Source organism: Panthera onca, chromosome C1, assembly GCF_046562875.1.
Source record: "Panthera onca isolate mPanOnc1 chromosome C1, mPanOnc1 haplotype 2, whole genome shotgun sequence".
Taxonomy (NCBI): domain Eukaryota; kingdom Metazoa; phylum Chordata; class Mammalia; order Carnivora; family Felidae; genus Panthera; species Panthera onca.
Window position 1 is genome coordinate 12,039,839 of NC_138346.1, and position 12,981 is coordinate 12,052,819.

At 48.2% G+C, this 12,981-nt stretch overlaps 1 protein-coding gene and 1 long non-coding RNA gene across 6 annotated transcripts in view; one reads left to right on the forward strand and one right to left on the reverse strand.

Annotated features, from left to right (window-relative positions):
• The window catches only part of RHBDD1 (rhomboid domain containing 1), a 173,878-nt gene that overhangs the window by 51,497 nt on the left and 109,400 nt on the right, over window positions 1–12,981 (reverse strand). The gene's annotated exons all lie outside the window — the stretch shown is intronic.
• Window positions 3,892–5,836, forward strand: LOC132672192 (uncharacterized). Its single transcript, XR_009607417.3, has 3 exons — window positions 3,892–3,954; window positions 4,537–4,614; window positions 5,425–5,836. It is a non-coding gene; the product is annotated as an uncharacterized LOC132672192 (long non-coding RNA).

The window sequence follows — 12,981 nt, forward strand, 5'->3', positions numbered from 1 at the left end:
AAGCAGAACCGGGGTTATTTTGAAACAGATGGGCTCTACAGAGCCTGCCGCACTGAATATTATGGAACTGTTTATTGTCTAGATGGTCTGGATGATCTGCCAGCATCTAGCAGTTTCTCTGTCACATCAGACTTCTTCAAGAGCAGAGGAGGAGACGGACGAGGCACTCAGAGAGGGTTAGACGTGGTTATGGATGTGGATGCGGAGTCGGATATTTTAACCGGCTCTAAACTCAGAATCTACTCTTGCTACTGTGCTTACTGCTTTGCATCACGGAGGGCTTTTTACTGCAAGGGTCTGTATCCCCCTAACTGCAGGTTAGAAGAGGTAAACAAACACAATCTGTGGGAATAAGACAACCTTGGATGCAGTGATGCTAAAAACGACTTATTTTAAAACCTAACCAAAGCGGTAATGTTTCCCGGTCCACACTGTCACCCCAACCCCACTTATACTTGCCCCCAGTCTTCTTTCCTTCTGCCCCCTCTCCTTGTACCGCCCCAGCAGAATAGCAGGAGGGAGGAAGTGAGATAAACAAGGGCCATACGACTGTGCCTGATGCAGCGTTTCCGCGCGTGCAGGGCCAGGACTTATAAACGGAGTGTTCTGTGAGTCCTGGAAATCTGCAAAGAACTCCAGCATCCGTGGCTCCTCCCTGGAGGATGTTTTCAATTCCTTAGCCCATGACCTCAGACACTTAGCTGCTGTCCTGGCCGGCCCAGGCCCAGAGGGGCCACGAAGGGGTCTTTGAAGCTGGCGGCTTGGTAATTGGTGGTCTGGCTGTCTCTGCGGCTGGACAGTCCCCAGGGGTTGGAGGGATACCGAGAGGGGCTTCCCGGCGGACGAGGCCCTGCCTGAGATGGTGGGCTCCTCACTGCCTGGGCCACCAGCTCCCCCGGCTCCACGGGATAAAATGCCAGGTGCGTAGTCCACCCCCACCCCCACCTCGAGTGCAGGGGGAGGCCCTTCGCTCAGAAACGACAAGCTCCCTAATGCTATTGCTTTTCGCCTGGGCTTTCAAAGCCCCTGTTCACACAGAGGTACGGAGACGCATCTGTGATGACATTTAGACCTACTTCATTTTTTTCCTCACTCCCTCTCCCTCGAGTTTCAAATCAGAGACAGCTCAAGTTTCAGCTCTGGAAGGCAAAGGCCCAAAATAATGTTTTCATTGACTTTTGAAATCACAGCCCATTTAAAATTAGACAATATTTCACTCAGAAACCTCAATCTTCTGAAAACACCGTTTAGCCTTGGGGAATGAACAAAAAATACAAATAAACATCATCCCAAGAAATCACGGGATATAGAAAAAAATGTGGAGAGCTAATGCGAGAACTTTGGAAAGGGACAAGGGAACTTGGGTTGACAACCTCTGCTGACAACGACTACTCAGGGCTCAAGTCCAGCTCTCCCTGGACAACCACTGCAGGTAACTGGGTGTGTCAGGAGAAACGAGGAGCCTCGGGAGGCAAGGGGGTTGGGATGGCTGGTCCCCAGGCTCGGTGGCCACAGCAACCCAATGCTTCCATGTCACAGTCCTGCGAGAAACATGGCATAATGAAACACCAAAGGCCAGGTACTGGCCCTAGAACAGGAAGTCCCAAAGTCTGATGTAGAGAAGCTTGGTGAGAGGCAGATTCTAGGCCGTAACTTGGGAGATCCCAGCCCAGTATCTGTGGTGGGACCCAGGAATCTGCATTTCTTTTTCTCAAGCACCGAGAGTGAGTCACCGGCCTCATTATATGAAACTTGGATCACAGCAATGCCAAAATGTATTCTGGGGGTTCGTCTGGCCTTGGCCATGAGCACCTTTATGGCCACTGAGTTTATAGAAGTCGGTCTTTTGTCACATTTTTCATGAGTCAGAGACTGGTGGTTTCTTGGGTTGTTTATGCTCAATCCTGGATGATGTGGGCTTTAAAAGTAAGGTATCATTGTAACCTGGCTCTCCAGAGGATTATAACAAATACAATTATGGTATTGCCCCAGAGATTCTGTTAGCCCTAACATTAGTGTAGATGAAACTGGCCCACTGCCCCTCACCCAATCCTCGGAACAGAACGATTCACCTCTGGATCCCTGGTGGCCGGTACAGGGTGGGTGTATCACAAATGTTTGGTGCATGGACAAAGAACAACCAATTGTGCCATCAGGGCGGAGCAGAGAGAGGGAGTCAGGGTGACCAGGCCGGAACAATGGGGCCAGAGGACACTGACAGAAATGGAGACACACGGCGCCAGGTAGGGAATTTCAAGGTCTGGGAATCTTGGTTTCTGGCCTTGGCCCCCAACCAGCTCCCAAACCCTAGACATTCATGGATGAGGAACAGGTGAGAGGAGGCTATGTACACACAGGCTTAAGAATACAATGCCGTGTATTTGTTTCTTCTATGAAATTCCTTAGGAATTTCCTCTATGGGTTCCTCTAGGAATTCCTCTAGGAATTCCTTTTCCTGGGCTCTAGGATTCATGATACCTTAGAGAACTTTCAGTAGCTAGAAGCAGGCCAAGATAGGAGATGTATTGGGTACATCTAAGCTGAATGCATCTTAAAGACTCCAAAAATTCAAATTATTTCTGCATTTCAAATATCATAAGCCAGATTAGTGCATAACCACATGTCCAGAGATACTGATATCAATGCATAATTACAAAACATCCCTGACCTAGGAAACTGTCCCTGAGATTTTTGATGGCCAAGAGAACATCGTGGTTCAATGCTCTCATGAGAGCCGAAAGCTGCCTGGAATCCTTTTCTCGAAGGTGGGATGAGAGGAGGACAAAGTGATGAGAGCCTCTGCGATGGGGTGTGGCATGGCTGGTGTCCAAGGGTCGCAGTCGGCAGGGCCAGGCTGAGGGCATCACAGGGAAGCAACAGCCATGAGGAGCTAAAACAATGTGAGGACACTGGCCGGGTGGTTAAATAAAAAAGGCAGGAGAGAGGAGGTGAGCATACGTGAAAGAAGAATGGCGCTCTATTGGATATACGATCACCATGACTTCTGAATGGCCACCACTGGGCTGGGCTCCTCTAGGAGGGCACAGGCACCATGGAAGGGGAGGAGAGCACAAGTGCTGAGCCTTTCTGGGTGGATACACCCCGTTGAGGTGGGCAGCTGAGAGGCCATCGGGGCATCACAAACACACAGGAGCCTTGCTCTCAGAGCCTAACAGCCAACAAGTTCTTCCAGGTGAGTCCACCTGGAGTTGTGCGGGCTGTGGATTTCTGTGACATGATAAACGATCCCACAAGCATGGCGGCCATTTTCAAAACACGCTTCTTTCTGTATTCGATGGTATTTAGCCTAACCCTGAGCCTAACTGCCACTCTTTGCGTGTTCTTTTAGGTCTGATTAACTCACTCCCACCACATTCTGACCTTGTGCCCCATCTAAGAGAGCGTGTGGATGTGTGCGTGTGCATGGACACGTGCATGTGGGTGCACATGCACACACGTACACACACACCGAGACTTAAACATCTCCAATAAACAAACCCTCCCAGCCTCAGGAAGGCCTGGGGGCTTTCTCAGACGGTTTTCATACCATTCAAACAGCCTGCCTCTAACTGCCTCATCCTGACCTAGAACTGTTCAGAAATGACTCTAAAATGGCCTCTTAGCAGAGAAGAGATACTCCATAACAATAAAAAGTGACTACTCTTACAGGGCTGTTAACAATCTCTAGGAAAATAAAACTTACTTTATGAACATTAAGGGAGACCTTGGGACTGAATTTTTTGAACTTTACTGGCCAAGTTAGGAGTCTAGAGTTTGGCTTATCTTGGAAAACAGAGGAGCTAGATGAAGGGGAGGACTATGTTGCTCTCTGAGCCTCTTTGGAAGTATCTTGTGCATGCTGCGGACAGATTAAAAGCTAGTGCTGGAAGGCCTGTCTATGGTTTTAAGAAGGAAGCTCTGAGGAGTCAGTCAAGTGTGGACAGGAGATTCGGGGTGAGATGCATCCAGTCCATAGTAAAAATCATGGGTTTTCAGAGAAGGGAGGGGGGTCATTTGGGGTGGTGGTATCCAGTCGGCTCATTTTGGAGATGGGAAACAGAAGTGCAGAGAGGATAAATGGTTTTCCTGTTTTGTGCAGCTACGGGGGCAGAACCAGAAGTCAGGACTCTCAACGGTCTGTTCCTACTACCTGGCTAATTTTTTTTTCCTTAAGTTTATTCATTTTGAGAGCCAGAGCAAGTGTGTATGCACAAGCAGGGGAGGGGCAGAGGGAGAGGGAGAGAATGCCAAGCAGGCTCTGTGCTGTCAGTGCAGAGCCCAAAGTGGGGCTGGATGTCAGGAACTGTGATATCATGACCTGAGCTGAAATACGTTCAACCCTCTGAGCCACCCAGGCGCCCCGTCTTATTTTCTCTCTTAGGCATTTCATCCTGCATAACCCACACCTCCCTAGTCAAACCCACAGTGGACACTGGCGTTTCACTGAAGTGCCCTTCTGCCACGTGGCTCTGGCAGGGGACAGAGAGAGGGGATGATTTCTGGAGCCAGACAGACCTGATGTTCTTATCTGTGCAGGGCAGAAATCTGCTTCACAGATGTGCTCAGAAATGAATGAACTGAAGAGTTTCACCACCTGGCCCCAAACAATCACAGGTAAGTGGCTCCTGATTATTATACTAATAACCCCTCTTCCAGGCTGCCCCATCCTGGGTACGTCCCCACCATACAGCCAGTTAGTCACACATACCCAGACCCTAGTCATCCGAGACTATTCCTTCTTCCTCACCTGCCCCTCTTGGACCCCTCACCGAATCCTGTCATTTTAACCCGAACATTTCCCAAACTCCTCCCTTCCTCTCCATCTTCCCCGTCACCAACCCTGTCTGAGCCACCTGCTTCGTGAGCCCGGACTGGCATCTGAGCCTCTAAGCGATCTCCCCACACTGTCTCTGGTTCTCCTACCAGCCATTCCACACACAGTTGTGGGAGAGCTTCTAGAAAGCACGTGCCTCATCAAGTTCATCCTCTGCCTGCCAAGGGTTTCCTTTTATTTAAGTACAAACATCAAAATTTGTACCCAGTCCAGTACACTTGCCCTGTCACCTCCCACTCACCAGTTCCCTCCTCCAGCAACCAGCTCAAACACCATGTCTCCAGGAAATTGTGCCCAACCCCTCTCCCCCGCCACCCCAAACCCTCAGTGAGGGTCCTCTGCCCTAAGCTCTCACAGGAACACGGCCCCTTCCTTCAAAAGCACACCGTGCCCCCATTAGTAATTGGACAGGACTCATTATTTCAATAATGTGGGTTCTCACTGGGCTTTGAGCTCTGCGGGGTAAGAACAGGGAGAGGTTGTGTTCACATTCTCTCTCCAGGGATGAATAAATAAATGAGCCGATGCACGAATGAGAGAGAGGGAGGGAGGGAGGAGGTAGGGTAGTAACTACTGTCCTCATTTTACAGATGGCCAAACTGAGGCTCCAGAAGGTGTGTGACTTCCTGAGGCCTCAAGAGCCAGCACATAATATAGCCTGGACACGAGGGGCTGGATCTGAGCCCAGTGTTCTCTGTCCTCCATGAGGCACCCACCCATCTCCCTTTAACCGGCACCCACATCTCTCCCTTTAACATCCAACTTTCTCCACTTCAACCAGTGGCTCAGCAAAAAAAAAAAAAAAAAAAAAAAAAAAATCAGTGTTTTGTTTTGTTTTGTTTTTCAATGGGGGCTATGAGGGTACAGGAGGGGCCATAATTGGTACATGAAAAAAAAAAGAAGAAATTGCAAGTTGATATAGTGGATATTTTGAGTTAAAAAAAAAAGATGACCATGAAAAGGCACAAAATTTGTTGCTATTTAGACCCAACTATAACCACATTTCCAGAATTGTTTCTATGGGTCTGAAGATAGCAGATTAAGGGCAACTGACTTGGCAAAGGGCCTAGACGGGTTTTCAGACGCTCTTAGGTTAGAAAAAAATAAGGGCAGTAAAAGCTCCGGTGAGGACACTATACCAACATGACTGATATAAATGGAACATACTTCTATGAGTCATTTGTAGCTTTAAATACTACAGAAAAAAGAATTTATAAAACATGCCCAAACAGCCTCCCTTTGATGTGGCGAACCCTTTTAAAACCACATTGTTCAAATTTATGTTAAAATGCAAACCCTTCATGTTTACAATGGCACTCTCGGAGAAATGCAATATAAAAGTACAACTGTTAAATTTCAAAGACAAGACTTATAACCTCAGAACAATAGGGCATTCCCAGCGCAAATTTATGAGCTGTTAAACCTCAAAAGGTTTCTTCAATTAGCAGTGAAGGCTTTTGACATATTTGCAGCCTGATATAGGGGCTGCTCTTTCTATAATTTGGGGTGTATTGCTTTTATCAGAACTTTTCCTTACTTTTATTGACCTCGGCCGACAACCATTGTGCTTCTCTGTGCACAGCGTTTGATCCTGCTAATTATGCTGTGGGGCCAGGACGGCATTTCACGGTTTACCATTGCTCCTGGGGCGCGCTACAAATTATACATAATGCATTGCATTGTAATTGCTGCATTGTGAACTTGGCTCGCCTTTCCAACATAAAATACCGACATCCAAGTAGTTTTATTATAAAAAAACCATAAGGGATTCTTTTGGATTATAAACATCTGAAGACATAACATTCTCATGAATTCCAGCTGGCTATTTTGGACACACAGAGGGCAGGCAAGGCTGAAAAGCAAAGCAAATATACTTCATATTGATGTTTACAGAGGAAAAGGAGAGGCAGTCCTAAAGGCAAGAAGACTATGCTGAATGCAAAACACAACAGAGGGAGCAGAAGCTGAAGGGCGGACAGAAGTCCAAACTGAGATGCAAATTCCAGCGATGGTCCTAAGCCTCACTGGGCCTCGAGTTCCTCATTTTGAAAACAAAGGCACAGAACCAAGTGAGCAAAAAAGTCCCTTCTCCCCAAAGACAGCGGCCTCAGGAGAGCAGTGGCTTGTTTTCTGCATCTAATTCGTCAGGCCAGCCTTCCTACCAGGGGGCTAGGAACCTGAATCTTGTAGTAAACATGAGGCCTCTCTTGGGTGCCCTACTGGTTTGGGGCCTCGGAGAAGAAGATAATGGCTTTTTAAAGGGCGGGGGGCAGAATGAGTGAAGCCACACGTTTTATATATGCAACGCGGCCAGCTGGCACACAAAATTACGAGAACGGTATGGGGGTCAGTGAGGCTTATCGCTGTGGCCTGCACGCCCCGGGCCGGAAGTCCGTGCTCCAGACACCCTCCAGCAGGCTGCTTGTGTCTCCAGGCTTGTGGTTTAGAAGCAACCTAGGTACCAGGCAACCGCTCCTAATCCTCTTTTCTACCTGCACCCTCCTCCCCCGCCAAAACGAGACAGTAGCCTGATCTATGAGTTCAGACTGGTTTCTTTTCACTTCCTTTCAGGGAGAAGAATGTTCTAGAAGAGCTTAGGTGGAGGTGGCACTCTATCTGAGCACATTCTGCATCAGTGAGGATGCCGTCATCAAAGCTGGGGAGAAGGTGGGGGTGAGGTTGTGGGTCAGGCTCGTGCATCTTGGTAATTTACAACAAATCATCGCTGAGGACACGCTGCTTCCTCGCTGCTTCCACGCATCACACTGGCTGGGTTTGGAAGCTGATGACCTGGCACCCTCACTTCTCTTGTCTAATGGTGTTTCTGGGGTGCGGGGTGCGGGGGGATGTCTGTGTAAGATCCAGGATGAGCAGACAGCTACAGGCTGTCCCCACAGGCTCTGCCTGGGAGCTATATTTGGGCTGCCCTGACGGGGATGGTGGCCAGTTTTGTCACACCTTCACAGTGTCCCTTGGGCCAAAGGCTTGGGAGGTTTCATCCCTGTTCCAATCCATGCTGCTTTTAGTCTCCAAACAATCGAGACTTCTGACCGGTCAAGTTGGCCATGCCGGTGAGGGTGGAAAGGGGGACTATTAAAAAAAATTTTTTTTTAATGTTTATTTATTTTTGACAGATAGAGACAGAGCATGAGCGGGGGAGGGGCAAAGAGAGAGGGAGACACAGAATCCGAAGCAGGCTCCAGGCTCTGAGCTCAGCACAGAGCCCGATGTGGGGCTCAGACTCACAGAGTGTGAGATCATGACCCGAGCCGAAGTCGGACGCTCAACCAACTGAGCTACCCAGGTGCCCCTGAAAGGGGGACTATTTTAAACTGAGCCCACTCGCGTGATTGCATTCATATTTTCTGTGTTGCTCAGACCTAAAGACGGAATACAGCACCTCAGTCCTGCAGCCAGATGCACTCAGCAGAGCCCACAGGGGGCATGTTTTCAGCTCTTGTTTTCTGTCAGCAATGGCAGAACTTGGCCTATGTGTATGATCTCTTTTCAACTATTTTCTAAATCATATGTAGTTTCCATAAGCATTACCACAACTTCTAACGTGCCAGTATAAAAGGCAACACTTAAGGAGTTTATGTGTAGATCACTGTTGAAAATTCTAAGCCTAACAGATGTTCAGGGCTTCCTTCTTTGTGTAGAAATACATGCATTTCCATGCCTTTCTGCACCAGACAACATTTGACACAGTGTCTTTGCATCCAAGCAACCTCCCTGTTCTGCACCAAACCACCCCCTTTCCTTAAGAGAAAGTTTCTGTCGTCGAGGTGGGACTGGCCTGGTTTCTGCGGGCTCCAAGGGGAAATGAGAAAGTGTCAGGAAAATCAAGAAGCGGGTGGCCCCAGGAGGAAGGGGACTTCCGCGAGGGGATGACCACTCTGAGGAAGGCAAGCCAACTGTTCGGGCCTCAAGAGCATCTACTCCCACAAGTTTCCGACACGGTCCTGTCAAAAAGAGTTTCTCTTTATGCCCTTTATCATCTCGGCGTCGCTTAAACCTTGGGAGACCCGACAGGAGCGTGGGTCTAAAAGCTCACGTGTTAGAAATGGAGCTTCTGAATAAAGGGAAGGAATAGCTGGTGGTTTTAGGAACACAATTTCCAGAGTGACCCGGCGGCTCAGTCGGTTGGGCAACCGAGTCTTGATTTGGGCACAGGTCGTGATCCCAGGGTCGTGGGCTCTGCACTAAGCATGGAGCCTGCTTGAGTTTCTCTCTCTCCCTCTGCCCCTCTCCCCTGCTTGCTCTTTCTCTCTCTCAAACAAAAATCTTAAAGAAAAAAAAAACACTACAATTTCCTTCCCACCACCAAGAGACTTGACTCTGACCCTTCCCTGGGTCACCGCAGTGAATGAGTTGGGGCGACTGGCAGTGCTGCGGTCCATATGTGGCCATCAGATCAGTGGACCTGGGCCTTGTGTGTGCCACAGGAGCACAGCCTGCAGGAGATACGTGGCCTAAAACTGGTAAAGGTCACCCACGTACAAGGCCAGGGACCTTACAGGAGTGAGCTCCGATTATACAACGCCTTCGGCCCCAGACCGGTCGCCGCCCTGCCCTGAGAGATGGGTACTGGACGCTAGAGTGCCCTGGTGCTTGGAAATTCCTACGCAAATCACTTCCAGGGTAAACTCGTATTTATTTTTCAACCAACTGGGAGAATCAAATGACCAGATGTCTCTTTTGTAGATCTTCATTAACGAACAAGAGACCTGACAGAAGTCACCACCTGGATTCTCGGGACTCAAAGGCAGCAACACTCACACGATATCGTGGGGTCAGGTCCTGGTTAAGCTTCACCGCATTCACGCTCTATGCTCAGCACTGTGTCCCGAGACCTGAAATTCCGCGGACGGACACTGAAAGGACCCTGTGAGTCAAATGTTAAGTGCAGTAAAATTTGGCGTAAAGGAAATATGCTCTCAAATGTCAGTTCTATTGGGGTGATGATCCACCCAGCTTCATAATCTCTGGTTAACTAGAAAACTCACAACTTCTTCCTCCTACTGCCGACAGCTGACGTTTTATTGTGTGCTTACTACGTGTCGGGTATGGAGTTAAGCATCTGTGACGATGAGGGACAAGGGGGGGGTGTGTGGCTCACCAGTCACAGCCAGGAGAGGACACAGTTAGTGTCCTCATTTCCATCCCTTCTAACCTCCTTCATTTTGGTTTAGAGTTTGTAATTTCTAATTCCAGCAAAGTCTTGGAGGCTGTCTGAAAATTTACTAATTTGTCTCTCCCCTCTTTCCTTAATTAATACAACCGACCTTAACTGAAAACATGGACTGTGTGTCAGGCACCATTCTAGATTAAGGAAGAATAAGGTACATTTCCTCTCTTGAGAAACTCACGGAAGCCTAAGATGAATAGGGCTATATGGTTTAAATGAGTGCATATATTCACATCCATGAGACCTATGCGCTAAAGCCAATATTAAACGTATGTAAAATTTCTAAAGCTAATGAAGCTACTTAGTTAGACCCCCCCCTCGTTTTACAGATCCTGAAACAGAGTTCAGAAAAGCTAAGAAACTTGCCCAAGTCCCTCAGCTAGCCTCCAGTAACTTTGTGGTTGTTGCTGTGGTGGTGGTTGTGAAGATTTTGTTTTTAAGTAATCTCTACAGCCACCGCGGGGCTCAAACTTACAACCCCGAGATCAAGAGTCCCGTGTTCTACCGACTGAGCCAGCCAGGTGCCCTGCCTACATGAACCCTGGAACTGGAACCCGGCCCTCCTCATTCTCATTGACTACAGACACACCTATGATTCGGCGCATCAAACACTGTATGGGCTCCAACAAGGTTTCCAGCAAGAAGGGTCATTCCAATGGCTCAGGCGGCCATAAGGCATTGCCAGTCTTGCTCACATAGCACATAACTTGACTGTGTTAGAACAGTGGCTTCTCTTTGATGTAGGGCCACAGACACGCAAAACATGCAGTTGGTGGGTGGTGAACCCTCCATCAAAGAGTTCTGTGTTCCTCCGACGGACTGCTCCTCCCACCTGGTTCAACAGTGAGCAAACAGCCCAGCTAATTTCAATCCAAACTTCGGACCTATATTTGGCAGCAAAGTATGTTTAGAACTTTGCAGGGTTGGCCATGCAAGGGTCGGAATCCTAACTATTCAAATTGTTACACCCAGTTGTGCAAAAGGAGCCTTTGACTCTGGCCACTCGTCAAGGCCTGTGATACTGGGTAAGGACGCAAGAGTGTGGCAAGGCTGTGAGTCAGCCTCCCCACCGTCCCCTCAAATCCTCAAGCCTAGCACATGCCAGCAGCCATTCTCCTACCTAGTGGTCAACCTGGACAAAAAGGCTCTCAGGAGGGAGCAGCTGGAAGGGTCAACAGTCAGGATTATGATTTTAGGACAGAAAACTCTACTGGCCTTACAGTTGTTCTAAGGCTCAGACAAATGCTGGAAAGGGATGTGATCTGTGGCAATTATGCCCGTGAATGAAGCAGCTCCACGTTCTTCCCAGTTGATTTTCACTCCATAAGACAATAACAATGACAATCACAAGACACCTGGCAGTGTTAAGAATCACCATCTCTAGAACTTTTAGGCTTGTTTACTCATGTCTAATATACCACCCTCTCTAAAGAGAAAACAGTTCAACTATAAAACATTAGAAAAGTTCTTGCTGGGGTGCTTGGGCGATTCAGTCAGTTAAGTCTGACTCTTTTTTTAAAAAATATTTTTTAATGTTTATTTATTTTTGACAGAGAGAGAGAGAGAGAGAGAGAGAGAGAGAGAGAGAGAGAATGAGCGGGGGAGGGGCAGAGAGAGAGGGAGACACAGAATCCGAAGCAGGCTCCAGGCTCTGAGCTGTCAGCAAGAGCCCGACGAGGGGCTCGAACTCACAGACCGTGAGATCATGACCTGAGACCATGACCTCAGCCAAAGTCGGACGCTTAACCGACTGAGCCACCCAGGCGCCCCAAGTCTGATTCTTGATTTTGGCTCATATCATGATCTCGCGGTCTTGAGATAGAGCCCCATGTTGGGCTCTGTGCTGACTGTGGAGCCTGCTCAGGATTCTCTCCCTCCCTCTCTCTCTCTTGCTATCCCTCCCCTGCTTGAACATGCGTGCTCTCTAAAAAAATTAAAAAGTAAAAAGTTCTTGGGGCGCCTGGGTGGCTCAGTCGGTTGAGCTTCCGACTTCGGCTCAGGTCGTGATCTCACGGTTCGTGGGTTCGAGCCCCGCGTCAGGCTCTGTGCTGACAGCTCAGAGCCTGGAGCTTGTTTTAGATTCTGTGTCTCCCTCTCTCTCTGACCCTCCCCCACTCATGCTCTGTCTCTCTCTGTCTCAAAAATAAATAAACATTAAAAAAAATTTAAAAAAAATAAATAAAAAATAATAAATAAAAAGTTCTTGCTGAACAGGACTGGGCAGGGAAGAAAGAGTAAACGGGAGAGGAAACATCTAGCAACTGCTTTGGGAAATAATCCCAAAGCCATGGAGCTTTAAATAAATAAATACCAACCTTCCAATGGGGATAGTTTTGGGTAAATGGCAAAGCACATGAGGAAGCTGAGTAGAAAAGGGCATATGAAAATTCCACCTTCCTGACTTCCTTACACAACGAGGCCAGACGTTTCCCCTCAGGCACCCACTTCTTGGTCACCAACATCTCCAACACAATAAAACACCTCAACATTTTCTTGAGTAATTATATTCTTAAGTTGATGTCAGGCAAATCTTGTTCTTTCTCTGGGGAGAATATGCTTTGGGATTCTTGCCACAAATGAAAATGCCCTTGATGAGTTTAGGAACAGCTCCCTTAGGAACCATATAGATCTAGGGGCTCCTGGGTGGCTCAGTTGGTTGATCGTCTGGCTCTTGATATCAGCGCAGGTCTTAATTTCAGGGTTGTGAGTGCAAGCCCCCTGTCGGACTCCACGTTGAACGTGGAGCCTACTTTAAAAAAAACACGAAAAAAAAGAACAATGCAGATATATCCATACATGCAAAAAGGCAATACTGAAAGTGAACGAGGGGTGCCTGGGTGGCTCAGTTGGTTAAGAGTCTGACTTCGAGTTGGGTCATGACCTCACAGTTTGTGGGTTCAAGACCTGTGTCAGGCTCTGGGCTGACAGCTCAGAGCCTGGAGCCTGCTTCGGGTTCTGT